The sequence below is a fragment of the Perognathus longimembris genome, chromosome 16 (genome assembly GCF_023159225.1).
Source record: "Perognathus longimembris pacificus isolate PPM17 chromosome 16, ASM2315922v1, whole genome shotgun sequence".
NCBI lineage: Eukaryota > Metazoa > Chordata > Mammalia > Rodentia > Heteromyidae > Perognathus > Perognathus longimembris.
In genome coordinates, this window is record NC_063176.1 from 29,474,106 (window position 1) to 29,485,487 (window position 11,382).

Here is an 11,382-nt window from a genome sequence, read left to right on the forward strand (position 1 = left end):
GTGACTACAAAGATTATTGATATCAAAACAAGGAACTGTATACAACCGAGGTAGAACTATAATTATCTCCTAGCTACTATCTCCTTAAGGCTAGATAACATCAATCTTGACTTCTCCAAATACTTGTGAAGTAACAGTGAGGAGACTTTCCTGTTTACAGTGAGAATCTAGTGAGGAGACTTTCCTGTTTACAGAGAGAATCTAACACTAAAGGCAGCTGGTCTAGCAAGTCTCCTCAGGGAGACTTGCTAAGTAGGGGGAAAAAGGAGATTCTCACAACAACTGGTGGCTTCCTTTGGCCCACAAACACCAGAAACTCCTTACTGGGAATGTGTTCCCAAGGGCCTATTAGTGTGCTAATGAGGTATCAGAGTAACCGTGCCGGGGCTAAATTTTTCCACTGGTTGGAGACTTTAATTCTCCAACAATTCCCCCTTTTTTATTAATTTTCCACAGCCGCTTCTCTGGAAAGTTTAAGGGCAGTGAGTAAAACATCAGAGGAATTATTCCTAGTGTAACGCTTCATTATAGCTATGATAGAACAATGTCCTAAGAAAAAGACACATAACATAAGTATCAAGGCAATAGAGGCACTTCCAACACTATGGGTAATACTTTGTCACCACCCCCTAGGGTCTAGTCCTTCTAAGGTCTGAGCTAGTCCTTGGGCTATGTCATCAATAGAGGAGGCATCTGGCAATTCCTTTTGAAAAGCTTCCAAAACCTCCCTGTATAAACTTTGTTCACTTAACGTACCATTTAGTATGGCTCCATCTATAAGCATTTGTATATCATTCCATTCACATTCAGAGGCATTATATTTATAAGGTGTTCCACAGACATGACTAGAATTCCAATCACAAGTCAAAAACAATCGTTGCTGTAAAGCCAAATATTTCTGTCCAAGCCAAAACACTCCTCCTTTAACAGCTTCTAACTCATCTTGAAGGTGGGCATTTACTTCCAGCTGGTGCTGCCACAGATTGTGGGAGTCCTGGTGCCACTGCACCATAAAGTCATGAGTTTGTACAGATTGTCGCAATGCGGCTCCGGATACTGCTGCAGTTGTAGCAATGGCAATCAGTCCAACAAGTCCTGCAATAATCAGTCCAATGGCACAACGACTCCTCCTCAGAAGCCGCTTGAAAAACTGCATTACCAATCCTTGTACAGGTCCTCCAGCCCAGGGACGATGCATGCAAACAGGAACCCAAAGGGAGTTGCGCTGGGTTAAAATCATGATCCTATCTTGACTAAAATTAAAGGTGACATTGTTATTCAAGCAAGTATACAATTTACAATTTATGCAGGTAATGGCATTCTTAGTTATGTTTATGGGGCCGACCATCAGTACTTGTGGAAAATGAACACAAGCAGAGATATTGTAGGTCTTTACAACTGTGAAGTTGTAGGAGGCCGAGGATCCTTTAGTTCCTGAGTAAGTTCCATTGGCCAGCAATACAGGAGCCTGAGAAGCTGCTAATTTCTAGAGATGATGTTGTGGAGGAAATAGCCTGTTTCCATGGGCGAGAGCAGGCCGGGGGTCACTAAAGCCTGCTCCAAACCACCCTAAAAGCTGTTCAGCAGACATGGACATGCTCATAGATAAAGTAGGTTCACAAGATGAGTTATATTCAGTGCAGTTTTTAAACCACACACCAAAAGGTCCCCAATCATACCAAGTATGCTGGGATGTATTCCAAATAGTTGGAAAAATTCCTCGACAACTTTCCCAATGTCTTTCAGTAAAGTTCAGGTTCAGATAAGTAAAATTGTCACATTTAGGCAGGCCAGCAGGAATAGGATAATTATCTAATTTATAGGTATGAGATCCCACAGACCAGGAAGACAGTCTAATCAGCCGAGTTCTACTGCAGTTATCTGAACCTCCATGCTGAATCCAATATTGATATCTAAAAGGGTAACATGGGGAACGGCCTTGACAGATAGCTTTAGAGAACTGAGAATAAGAGAAGTTAAATGATCTTTCCTCTTCCATAGGAAAGACTGGAATGCCAGACCCATAGGGGGAGAGAGTAAATTAGGAATAGATGTAAAAACAGAGACAGGGGCTTTTGTCCATAAATATGGACATAATAAAGGAGGGTTAGAAAATATAGGCCCAATACATTACCTCTGATGTAGCCCCTACAGGTTACCAGTGCACACCTGTCCATTTGAATGGCCTTATCACTTGAATGAGAATGTCTCACCCCCTTGATGGACAGAGGGGTGTTTGTTGCTGGATCCACTGGAGCAGGTGCTAGAAAGATGGGCTGTCTTCTGTAGAAACATAAGCATACCCTCGCCCCTGGGTTAACAACTCCCAGGGGACCCAATCTAGCCCAACCCCCAATCTAATCCAAACCGGCTGCGGTTTGTTTTGCATAGGCGGAGCTAGGAAGTGTAGCTCAGCTCTTGCTAAAACATCTCCTTGAGGCAAATTTAAAAAGTTAAGGACAAATAGTGCTTCTGCAATAACGGCTCGGGCTGTTTTATAAATACTTTTCATAGAAGTTGCATATCCCTCAGTACTATCCATACTCCCCCTCTTTAGTTTTTTAATTTGTGTTTTTAATGTATAATGAGCTCTTTCTACTATACCTTGACCTTGAGGATTGTATTCAATTCCTGTAACATGAAAAATGTTATGAAATTCTAAAAATTTTCGTACTTGTTTACTGGAATAAGCTGGTGCATTGTCAGTTTTTATTTGAGAAGGAATCCCCATGACTGCGAATGTTTCTAGTAAATGTTGAATGACATGAGTCCCTTTTTCCCCTGGTAGAGGTGTTGCCCAAATAAAAGAATATGTGTCGATGGATACATGCACATATTGTAAGCGGCCAAATTTAGGGATGTGTGTTACATCCATTTGCCAAATTTTATTAGGAGCCAGTCCTCAAGGATTCGCACCGTGGGGAAGAGTTCGCAGATGCAAGGGTCTGCAAGTAGGACAGTTAGCAATGATTTGTTTAGCTTGTTTAAAGGGAATTTTATAAGTAACATGTAAATGACCTGCATTAGAGTGCCGGGCAGCATGATCTTCTTCTGCTGAGGCAAAAGAGACTAAAGCATCTACTTTAGCATTACCGTATGCCATAGGACCTGGCAAATTAGAATGAGCTCGAATATGGACTGCATACAAAGAGTGTTGCCTCTGGCACAACAGGTTCTGTAATTGTTTAAATAGTGAACTTAGTGGGGGTTTTATTTGAGAAATAACAGCAGAGTATATATTGCATAAAACATGTGCTGCATAAGCAGAGTCAGTAATTAAATTAAAAGGTATCAAGAAATTTCCCAGAGCATATATAATAGCCTGTAACTCATTTTGTTGTGCTGATTGCCAAGGGGTAAAGAAAACTTGATATTTATCTTCTGTCCAGAAAGCACATTTGTTATTTTTAGTACCATCTACAAAAACATTGGGAGCATTTAGAATGGGCTCAGAGAGTAAAATATTATCAATAACATAAGTTTGTCTTTGAAAAAATTGCCAAAGAGGACTAGAAGGTAAATGGTATAAAATTTCCCCTGTAAAGCCATTTAAAGCCAGAGGGAGAAGATCAGAGGTTTGTAACATAAACTCAAACTGCTGTTTAGGTATAGGGGTGATAATGAAGTAGGCGTCTTGCCCACTGATTTGCAGGCATCTCTTACGGCCTTGCATGATAATGAAACTGATCATCTCTGGATAGGTGGATAACGTTTTGGAGAAAGTGTGTTTGGTATATATCCATTCCAAAGGCTTATTGTACTGAGCTAGCACCCCTGTAGGGTAGTCTTTGGTAAGTAAAATTAGCAACCCAATAGGGGCAGATAGGTCTACCAGAGCTAAGGAATTTTGAGCCAGGGCCTTTTCCACTAGAAGTAGCTCCTGACGTGCCTCATCAGTTAATTCACGGGGGCTTTTTAAGTCCGAATCTCCTTGAAGGATGGAAAATAGATTATGCAGCGCATATGTGGGAATTCCTAAGGAAGGGCGAAGCCAATTGATGTCCCCTAATAACTTTTGAAAGTCATTGAGAGTTTTTAACTCTTCAGTACGGATTTTTATTAATTGGGGGGTAATTACTTGTCTTCTAACTAAATATCCCAGACTTAAATGGTTCTTCTATTTAAATGAATTTTATCAGGGGCAGTTATTAAATTATACTGTTGAAAGTCTAAAGGCAAAATTTGTAACAATTGTGATACAATATTTTTATCAGGTGCAGCAAATAATAAATTATTTTATTGAAAACCTGTAAAACAAACTGGAGTAGTAATTAAACAATCATCTTGATAGCCATCGTTTTCCTATATCCAACTTAAAACAAACATTTTAAATTTCACATCTCAGAATACATTTTTGATCTCAAGTCTTTTACCAAGCCTGGTTGTATTAAAAGAAATCTGGAGCCTAGGTATCACCCATTGCTTCATGCTGCTTGTTTTTCACTTCCAAATTTCTTATCTAGAAAGGCATTCTAAAACCTTTTAAAGTAGAGGCTTTCACACCTTTACCTCAGCCTGTATTTGCATAGAAAAACTGAAGCCCAGGGGGCACATTGCCTCCTGGTTGCCTGCTTTAAAAGAGCCATTTTCCTATATACAGAGAGTTAATGAAAGTTGTGTACTTCTATCCCCCATTAGTTTATATACTTTAAAATATTTACCTGATTATATGTGACTTAAGATAGTTAATCTTACTGTTACAGTACAGTTTACACTTAAAAAAATTTTAGTACCTGATTCATTAAAGTGATACCCAAAACAATTGTAACAATAGTACACTTAGCAGTGTGCCCCAGAATTATAACCATGAGATTTCAGAGTTAGCATATTTGCCTTTTTAATACATCCAAATTGCAAACCTGTACAGAAATCGAGTTATATCAGGTAAATAAACTTTTAACTCTCCTTTAAGATATTCCAATTTCAATCCATCCTAAGGGGCAGTTTTAGAAGTATCAGTCAAATCATACATTTTACCCTGAGGTTTCCAATGTTTATACCTAAAAACAAAAGAAATAAAAGAAAGGCCTCCATTGGCCTGTCCTATAGAATGGGCCTATCTCCATCCTACTCCTTAGAGCTTGATGAACTGCCTTGGGGCCAGCTTGCCCCCTCCCACTATGAATGGACGCCACCCTACCGCTGTCCTGTCACGTGGATCGGCTAAACTGCACTTTTGTCAGTTTACCCCTCACTACTGAGGATAGGTTCAAAGGCCCATGCTAAGTTCTTATTTATTTATTTATTTATTTATTTATTTTTGACCATGAATTAAAGAATTTTTTAACTATAGTTCCTTTTAAAATAAAGTAATAATCCTTTAAAGCTTTTGGTAAAGCCCAAACTCGATGATCTTTTGAAGTTTAAAGTTAAACTAACCTATTTTTACATCATACATTTTTAATCTTGAACACATTCACACCCACATACATATGTGCGCGCGCACACACACATACATACATTCACATATGTAGGTATTAATGTAAACAGAACTTAAAAGCAGTCCAAACAACTATCAGCCGTACATTTTTTAGTGGCAAAAGGTATATTTTCCAATCTTACTCTTGTAATGACCAAAACTTAAAACAAAACCTTTAATGAATGATTTTAGCATTGTTTAGTCTTATTCGCTAGGGCCTATTAGTTTTAGCAAAGTATCTTAGCATACTAAACACTGAAGATAACTGGGTTGGGGTCCCCTGGAGTATTACTGAGTCCACCTAGCACTTGACTCTTAGTGTTTACTCTCAGGCTAAGATTAGCCTAGCCGGCTGTTTGAACTCAGCTCTTAGCAGCCTGCACTTTTTCTGTCTTCTTGCAGAAGGAGACACAGTACCTAGTAAATGTTTTGCCCATAGACATGTAAATGGACAACAGAAATAAGGGAAACAAAAGTTTATGTTTAAATCTGGTACCAATCTCAAAGACAAAACTAGTCAAGACAAAACAGAACATAGAAACAGAGGCTTTTACGCCTTGGATGGCATGTCCAGCGTCCACAAGCTGCCAGCCAGAGTGATGGAAAGTCCATAGGGCCCTGAAAATTCTCAGGGGGATCCTCCCCAGTGGAGATTTCCATCCCCTGGCAATCAACCTGCCGAGGCCGCCCACCAGAGGACTTTTTTTTCCCCAATTTAGCACTCCACACGAAACACAACTAATCAAACAAGGACAAAGACACATGAAACATGTAGCGCAGGCGCAAATTAAAAGTGCAATTGCAGTAAAAATTCTCTTGAGAAGTAAAAGAAAAATCACTAGTCCTTCCCCAATTCCAGGCTGATGGACTAAAACAGGGAGTGTCAGCTCCCCTGCTAGTGCCTGGTTGTAAAGAAAAGATGATGGGGAAGCCTCCTTCACTGGAAGGGAGCCATGAGATGGCCCTGTACTACAGCTGTCCTAAGTTAAGTGACCCTGGTCAATATCTTGTTAATGAGGGGGCTGTGCTACACCTCCGGTTGGAGGGGGTTGAATGACAGGAAAAGTTTGATAGCAAGAGAGAGAGGCAGAACTATAGGACTTAGATTAATTAAAGTAAAAGTGGGCTCCGCGGCCGCAATTATTTGTTCTTTACTTTCACCTTCCTGACTGCCCCTGGCAGATCGAAAGAGCATCTGTAGCACTTTGACTGCACTGCTGAGCTGCCTAAATTATCATCATTCTCTGAAGGAGCATAGGTAGAGGCTGAAGGCTTATTTGATGTTAATTTTTCTTTAACAAAACTGACAGGAGATAGTTCAGGTGTTGCCATGTCTTTTAGCTCCTGTCCAATTTGAGTTTTTACCTCCCCGGACAAATTATAAGCCTTCATAGCTTTTTCCACGTCAGCCTCTGGCTCAGCAGCTGATGTTATGATAGCATCAGGAGACATCATGCTCACGGCTGTATGTATTAATGCCCAAACAGACCAAAATGTAACTGGAACCTTGTCTCCACACCGATATTCATTTTCCATATTATTCTCTACTCGTTCCCAGACTTCTAAATCTAAAGTATCTCCCTCTGGGAACCATAGATTATACTCCACTACCTGTACACACTCATCTCTTTGTGAACACGAGACCATAGCTCCGTCCCATTTCAATACATGGTGGATAAAATTAGAAAATGGAGTTGGTTTAGCTTGTCCCATAACCCCGTAATATTAAAAATAGGAGCTCACCACACAGATCCCTTGTCTCCTGTGAATTACACACAGATCCCTTGTCTCCTGTGAATTAAAAATATCTCTCACCTCACTCGAGAGCTCGGCAGTTCCGCAATCTCCTGTGGATCAATTGTCAGGTCCCTGGGTCCGGACGCCAGATGTTGAACCTGGGTAACTGCAGTCGAAATCAGGACACGGGGGATGCAAGGCGAGTGAACCAATGCATACTTTATTTCAAGAGGGCCAGGGTTTATATAGGGTTAGAAACCAATATTACAATTACAGGGTAAAAGATCAATACAGCATGACATTTGTCTCAAATACAGAAGTGGAGGAAATTTCCTACTGTGAGGGCAGGAACTTGATACAAATGCCTTTCTAATTACAGGAGGTAGTGACTACAAAGATTATTGATATCAAAACAAGGAACTGTATACAACCGAGGTAGAACTATAATTATCTCCTAGCTACTATCTCCTTAAGGCTAGATAACATCAATCTTGACTTCTCCAAATACTTGTGAAGTAACAGTGAGGAGACTTTCCTGTTTACAGTGAGAATCTAGTGAGGAGACTTTCCTGTTTACAGAGAGAATCTAACACTAAAGGCAGCTGGTCTAGCAAGTCTCCTCAGGGAGACTTGCTAAGTAGGGGGAAAAAGGAGATTCTCACAACAACTGGTGGCTTCCTTTGGCCCACAAACACCAGAAACTCCTTACTGGGAATGTGTTCCCAAGGGCCTATTAGTGTGCTAATGAGGTATCAGAGTAACCGTGCCGGGGCTAAATTTTTCCACTGGTTGGAGACTTTAATTCTCCAACAAAATGACATTTAAATTTCTTCTTACCATTAAATTCTAAAAGCAAATTGCTATGAGAGTTATCTTGAAAATCTCAGTGTTTAAGTACTCCAGTGTTACTGTGTAGTAAATTTGTTAACATTGGAGGGAACCTTTTCTTATGCTACTAAGCACTAGGATGTCTTCCTAAAGTGCATTCCACACTTAGTTACTTCTTAGAAACAAAATATAGTAATCATACTATCCCTTTCTGAAGAGCCTACTCCACCATCATGAATACCACGATAAAACCGTACTCACTGCCCTGTAGAGCTATCCACCCTGCCCCTTAATTACCCCATCGGTTGAAAAACTGAGAAGCCAGCAAGACAGTATGAATTGCAGAGCTGCTCTGTTTGCTACTTTGAAAGAAGTTTCTTCAACAAGATCTGTCTTTCCCCCATCCCCTCCCATCCCTATGGGAAAATACAAAGTTGTCCTCATAGTTTTGAGAGGTATTTGCTATTCAAGACCTTCATTAGTTCAACCCACACTCAGCTATGTAAGATGGAAGAGGAGCCAGAAATGTTTTCTTTTTTCAAAAAGACAATTAACTCATTTCTTTTTTAAATTGGGGAGTTCATTGTTACCTTTCTACCCATGTTCACTCTGTATTCCAATTCACTTCCTTTGTTCCATTCCCTTTCCTCTAAAAGTCCGATTTTTTAAACATATTTTTATTGTTATCAAGACATTGTACAGAGGGATTACCATTTCATAAGTCAGGCAATGAGTACATTTGTTTTTATACAATGTCATCCCTTCTCTTTCCTTCCTCCTCTCTTCTCTGTCTACAGGTTGCATAGTTCATTTCCCACATAGTATGTACTGAGAACCAGTCGTGCATTTGTTCATGCACATCCCAGAAATCTGATTTCTTAATAAATGTCCTGTTAATTATGCATCCACTGACATAAAGCAGCATTAGAGGGGAGAACTTGAAGATAAAGGAGAAAACTAATTAAAAAGACTTACCTATTGAATTAAAATTATTCAAATTGTCCCTTTTTCATTATAGACAAAAAATGGGTTTCCTTTTTTATTTTTGTGATCCTTTTATTTTTACACTAAGAAAGTTTCCTAAGGTATCAAATATAAAAATTGACACTTATTATTATTACTTACATGTAAACATTTGAAATTTAATACTGAGACTGTGGTAAGGGAATGTTCACCTTGAATATCTAGCTAATAATCCCTTTGACCTTAACTGGAATTGTCACTCCTGAGCCCGGAAAGAAGTTTCTCCCATTTTATGGAAACACACATTCACACACACACACACACACACACACACATACACACACACCTTTATATTTGAGAAACATTTTTAGGTTTAATGGGCTTCATAGATAGAGTTGGGAAATTTGCGTTATAATTTACATATGATTTTTAAACTGTTTACAATTTAGGAGTTCTGAATGTGTTATCTAGCAGTGGCTCAAATGTTTTTTGTTTTTTCCTTTTGTGAAATAGTTGGTCATTTTCTTAACTTAAAGTTATGATGAATTGAGTGGTGTTCGACATGTACGTAGAATGTTTCACCCTGGCCGGAGATTAGGAGGTCCTCGTGCTCGTAGATCAAACATGCACTTTACTAGCAGCTCTACTGGTGGACTTTCTTCTTCTCAGAGTTCATATTCTCCAAGCCATAGGGAAGCCATGGATCCTACCACTGGTAAGTTCATCTCAGTTTCATTTAGGAATTGGCAGGGGGTAAAAAGTGCCTTTTAAAATGTTTTCATGGATTTGTGGTTTTAGTCTTTTCTTATACCTATGCTCCCTCACAAAATATCTTAGAATATTTCAGAATTATAAAATACATTTTTAAGTATACCTTATAACGGAGTTGATGTTGTTTTGCATTTTGCGTAAGTAGAGAATTGATATAACAGAAGAGCTTTATTTTTATGTTTGTGGTCTCTGTTGAAGCACAATAAAATCATTAAAGGTTTCAGAGTAGAAGACCTTTATAAGTTCTTGGTCCATCCTACCCCAGAACACAGAAAGGCTCATTGACAAGACTATAAATACTTTGTCTTTGTCTTGAGTTGTTTTGTTGTTTAACATACTAAAGGGATCATATATTAAATTAAGTTTTGAAATGTGTTCAGAATATGTATCTAGAACCCACAATGCACCTTGCTCAACACCTGAAAATAGCATCTGTGATGCTCAGAATAGTTTTACTCATAAAATATTACTTAAAATATGATACATGAAACTGGGCACTGGCGGCTCATGCCTGTAATCCCTAGCTACTCAGGAGGCTGAGATCTGAGGATCGCAGTTCAAAGCCTGCCTAGGCAAGAAAGTCTGCAAGACTCTTATCTCCAATAAATTACCCAGAAAAAAAGCCAGAAGTGGTGCTGTGGCTCATGATAGAACCCTAGCCTTTAGGACAGAAAGGCTCAGAGACAGCACCCAGGCCCTGAGTTCAAAGCCCCAGGATTGGCAAAACAAACAAACAAATGAATAAATAAATAAATAAAGAAGAAACAGAAGGGGCTGGGAATGTGGCTGAGTGGTAGAGCGCTTGCCTAGCATGCATGAAGGCCTGGTTCAATTGTTCAGTACCATATACACAGAAAAGGGTGGAAGTGGCGCTGTGGCTCAAGTGGTAGAGTGCTAGCCTTGAGCAAAAAAGCTCCAGGGACACTGCTCAGGCCCTGAGTTCCAGCCCTGGGACTGGCAAAAGAAAAGAAATAAAATAACAGGATGTGCTTTGAACAATTGAATGCAATAATAAAACAAGCCCAATAAACTGAATTTGGGGAATATTTTTTTGCTAAGCACAAGTGGGCTCACATATCAAGAAGCTGAGACCTGGAGGTTCGAGATTTGAAGTCAATCCAGGCAGAAAAGTCCACAAAGACTCCCAGTTAGCCAGCAAAAAAAGCCAGGATCTTTATAATACAGTCCCCCAAAGGTAATTTCTTGAAGCAAAATTCAAACTTGAAATATTACATTTTTTCCATCAATTAAAATTTGTTTAGTAATGGGCTCTGTGTGTGTGTGTGTGTGTGTGTGTGTGTGTGTGTGTGTGTATGTCTCCCATTAAAGAGTTCTGTAAAAATCTTTTTTTTTTTTGTCTTTTCTTTTTTACTGGGGATCGAACCCAGGACGTTGCACTTGCTAGGCAAGCACTTTGCCACTGAGCTCCATCCCAGCCCCTTGTAAAAATCTTTAGGATGAGCAAGAAAGCAATAACTAGCTCTGTTACTATGTTGTAGCTCATTTTTGTTTTTTTGTTTTTATTTTTATTTTTGGGATTTGAACTCATGGCCTCAAATTTACTCATTTGCTTGTTAAGCCATCACTCTACCACTTGAGCCATGCCTCCAGCTCAGCTTTTTGCTGGAAACTTGAGTCTTACACTTTTCTGCCCAGGCTGGTTT

General features: G+C 39.4%; 1 pseudogene; it reads left to right on the top strand.

The window, feature by feature from the left end:
• The window catches only part of LOC125364515, a 66,453-nt pseudogene that overhangs the window by 33,146 nt on the left and 21,925 nt on the right, over positions 1-11,382 (top strand).